The 4,430-nt window shown below is 42.8% G+C and overlaps 1 long non-coding RNA gene across 1 annotated transcript in view; it reads left to right on the top strand.

The window, feature by feature from the left end:
- The window catches only part of LOC109414346 (uncharacterized), a 12,314-nt gene extending 9,327 nt beyond the window's left edge, over nucleotides 1-2,987 (top strand). Inside the window, exons 3-4 of the long non-coding RNA XR_009996809.1 lie at nucleotides 2,180-2,428; nucleotides 2,533-2,987. This is a non-coding gene — a long non-coding RNA (uncharacterized LOC109414346). The remainder of the gene's footprint in view (nucleotides 1-2,179; nucleotides 2,429-2,532) is intronic.
- Nucleotides 2,988-4,430: the final 1,443 nt, after the last annotated feature.

The raw sequence follows: 4,430 nt of genomic DNA, 5'->3' as shown, positions 1-4,430 counted from the left end.
CAATATGAAATGAAAATGAGAAATCCCTGAAGAAATCCATAAAAACTTCCTATCCATTCAAAACTTGTATAGAAATCTCTAAGGGAATTCCAGGAGAAATCCCTCCTGAACGCATTCTAGTAGGAATTCCTCAACGAATTTCTAGAGGAATGGAATCTCTAAAAAGTTCCTGTAGGAGTCCCTGAAAGAATTTTAAGAGTAATCCGTGAAGAAGTTTTTGGAGAAATCTCTGAAAGAATCCTTGAAGGAAATATACTGGAGAACCTTTCCAGCAATAAATTAAAGGAAGACTCGAAGAGGAATATCTGAAAGAATTTCTGAAGAAATCCCTGTAGGAGTTCCTAGAAAAATCTATCCAGCAATTAAAGGAGAAATTTCTCCAGCAACATGTGGAAAAATATCACCACAGAGCAGGAGCACTGCATCTCTGTGGTGCACCAACAAATCCGAAGTAGTTCGTCGTTTATTATCCTCCGGAAATAAAAATACACAATGTGGGGCCTTTTCAACCGATGGACGAAACATTGGTTTACGAATTTCAGGAAAAAATTGTGGATGATTTCAAAAATAAAATTCCCGAAGTAATCCGAAGTTCATCCTTGAAAAAAAAAAACTCCTTGAGAATAACGGAAAAAGTTCTTGGAGGAATCCAAGAAACTCCAGGCGAAATCCTTTACAGAGTTGAATGAGAAATTTCAGTAGGAATTTATGGGGAATCTCTCAAGGAATTCCTGGAAGAATCCCAAAAGGAATCTCTGAAGATGTTCCTGCAGAAATTCACGGAGGAGTTCCTGGAGAAATCCCAGAATGAGTTCCTGGAAAAAAATCTAGAACTTGAAGCATTTAAAGGCAAAGTGCGTTTAATACGTTTAATTGACAAATTGAGAGACACATTTGTGAAAAAATACCACTTGTTTTGGTGGGATTCGAACCCACGACTCCGTATCACTAGTCCGGCGTTTAAACCAACTTAGCCACAGAACAAGTAACGATTTTACGGCATAGAAAGTCAAACTGGATTCGAAGCACCACCCTAACCGAGTCCGTTTTTCATAACTTTATCTCTCCTTCGGGAGATGTCAATTTCCCGCACTCTCGTGGCCTACGAACAACCAGTGGGAGCGTATTGTTTTTAGAAAGTTAATATTAAAGCACGACTGACACATACTTCGTCACCATGCATCTGTTCGATGCAAGCTCGTTGCATCGTTTCGTTGAGCGCTCAATGCGGTCGGACGCACGACCGACCAACTTCGTTAGAGAGAACGCAACTCATGTATGACAATGATTTTATTGCCCTTTTCTGGCTATACCAGTCGATCAAGTGCTTCAAGTTTTTATGTCTACGTCAACGTCAGACATACTGGCCAACTGGTATAGCCTGAAAGGGGCAAACAATTCATTGTCCTGGAGAAATCCTTGAAGGAGTTCCTTCAGCAAGTCCGGGAGAATTCCGGGAGGAATACCACATTTCAGGAAAATTTGCTGAAGATATTCCTGGAGGAATTCAAGAAGAAATACCAAGACCAAATACCAAAGAGGAATCTCCAAAAAAATCCTGAAGACTTTCCTGCAGAATTCACTGAAACAGTTCAGGAAGCAATCCCCCAAGGAATTCCAGAAAAAAATCCCACTGTGAATTGTAGGCGAAGCCCCTGAAGGAAGTTTTGATGAAATCCCTCGAGAAATTCCAGAAAAAAAGTCCCGAAGGAACTCCTGGCAATGTTCCTTGAAGAATCCCAGGAGAAATATTCAGAAATAATTCCAGCAGGAGTTACATGAGGAATTCCTGTAGAAATCCACGATAGAGTTCTTGGAGAAATCCACGAACTAGTTCCTAGAATATTCCATGAAGGAGATCCTGGAAAAATCCCTGAAGAAATTTTAAAAGGAATTCCTGAAAGAGTTCTGGAGAAATCCCTCCAGGAGTTGCAGGAGAATTCCCTCAAATATTTCCAGGAAAATCCAAGAAGTAATTTAAGACTAAATTCGTAGAGAAATCCCCGAAGGAGGGTTGCAATGCGTTGCGCGGCACTTCAGTAGGTGGCAGTCGGGTTTAGGTGCGCACTTGCGGGGGTTTCCTAGGGGTTTGGCAAGACTCTTTCCGCAAGTCTTTTTTTTCAAATAGTTGCATATAAATAACTAGGTATTATCTTTTTTCTGCTTTTCTCCAATCCAGCGTGCCACTTATCGCACCTTCGGCTACACAACGAAGCATTTCATTCCGAAAACCACCACCCAGGCCATGTACGAGGACGTCTGGAACGATCTGTGCCCGCACCGAAGGAGGACCCGTTTCGAGGACTGCGAAGTTTATCGTTCGACGTACCAGACCGATTTCGGCAATCGGTTCCCCATGGTGTACTAATCGGTCCCGATGGGTATCCCTTCTGCCGTCATTCCCAAAGTAGTGATAACGCTTAGAGAGGTAAATTCTTCCGACTAATCCAATTTTAACGTATTAAGTGAAAAAGTTTCCTCTGCTTTATTGTTTCTCTAATCCCCTACGCAACCCAACCCAACCCAACCCAGATAATGTTGATTAATGAGACGGTGGCTGCTGACCAGTCTCACGTTCCTGTCTCGGTCATCCCAAAATCACACAACCCAGTGCACCACCACACCACCAGAGATCATAATCAGTTCGGAAATCCCTTCTGCTTCCTGATGCGACTCGGCTGTTCCGGAGAGTAGTAGTGGACACGTGTGCGGTCAACCGAAAAAGTGAACTCCGCCGGTGCCGACTAAATCTACCGATGATGATTATTTACGATGGCGAAATGGAAACATCCGGTTGGTCCGGTTGGTTGGACAGATGCAGAACCACAGGGTGCGGCGCGTAGCCTTGGAGTGGACAATTTATTGCCGGAATTAGGCGAACCGATGCCGAATCAAGTGGTGATAGTGTGGTGTTGTGGCGTGTGTCTCATGTTCCTAAATTCCGAATAAAGCCAAATTGAGTAGAGTGATTTCGCGCGAAGAACGGACACGGTGCCTTAATGAGTTTTCTTCCGGTGGGATTACCTGGAACGATTCCACGAATAATTGGTATTTGATCTTTGGGTTGACCCGGAAGCTGGGACGGTGTTTTTGGGTTGACGATTTGTTTCTGGGTCGCCCTTTTATAAGGTGGCCCAGCCTTAGTTCAGTTTTGTTTTATTTACCTAACTGTATTCTAAATAGCATTACTGGAAGAGTACTAACAGCTCCAAGAAGTGTGATGTCGTGAATAGAATTGCACGATGACGTCAGATCGTGTTAGTGTATTCGTAGTTTTCAGACTTAGAAAAGTTTTGAAAGCTTTTCATGGGTGGATTGATTTAATTCAAAATGTGGGGTATGTGTGTGAGGGAAAGTTTGCTGTTGCTGATTTATGACTTAATGGTAGCACAGTAACAATCCTACAAGAGGTCGTACTGGAATTCCACAGGAACTTCATCTGGAATTTTTCCAAGCGATCCTTAATTTTTCCACATTGACATTCTTCCGGGGGTTTAATTAGGATTCCTTCCGAAGTTCCCTCTGGGGGGTTTGTCAAGAGATTTTTCTGGGATTGCTAAAAAGGCCCGTCTGAGATATTATCAAAAGCTCCAAATAGTTCCAGCATTGGCGAATCTAGCTTTTTCTTTTTTCTCACTCATCCTCCTTGATAAACACAAGAAAGAGCGGAATGCATAGGGGTGCCGCGGCACCTCTTTCCATCCTTCTTTTTCTCGTGTTTGTTTAGGAGAGTGAGCAAGAAAGAAGAAAAAGCTAGATTCGCCAATGAGTTCCAGAACAAATTCCAGAAGTTCCTAGAGAAATCCCTGAAGAAATTCCTGGTTGGAATATCTGGAGCAATCCCGAAAGGAGTACCCAGTGGAAATGCCGTAGGAATTCCGGAAGGAAATCTTTAAGCAATCACAGAAGTAGTTCCTGAAAAACTTCGGAAGCAATTCCTGGAGGGATCCAGGAGAAGATTTTGGAGGGATACGGAAAGAAGTTCTCGTCAGTCTTGTAGGATTCTTGAAGAAATCTTTGAAGGAAATGCAGGAGGAATTTCGAATGGAATTCCAGGAAGGATTCCCTCAGAAGTTTCCTTTGGGGGGCATCCATTTAGTACGTCACGCTAAAAATGAGAATTTTCGGCCCCCCCTCCCCCCTTCGTACGGGTTTGTCCTATACTTAATACATTACTTGTCACACTTTTCAAAACCCCCCCTCCCCCCTCTAAGCGTGACGTACTTTATGGATGCCCCCTTGGGGGTTTTCCAGGAGTTTCTTCTGAGATTCTAAATGATGTTCTGTCTGGGATTATTTTGAGACGATTTCTCGAGGGGCATTTTCCTTACATTCTTGCATAGATCCTTTCTGGCATTTCTCATGGAATACATATTTAGATTACTTCAATAGTTCCTAGATTCCTTCAAATTCCTTTAGACATTTGTCTG

Source organism: Aedes albopictus, chromosome 2 (assembly GCF_035046485.1).
Source record: "Aedes albopictus strain Foshan chromosome 2, AalbF5, whole genome shotgun sequence".
Taxonomy (NCBI): domain Eukaryota; kingdom Metazoa; phylum Arthropoda; class Insecta; order Diptera; family Culicidae; genus Aedes; species Aedes albopictus.
Note: the sequence above shows the minus strand (reverse complement) of the source record. Positions and strands in the feature narration are given on the sequence as shown.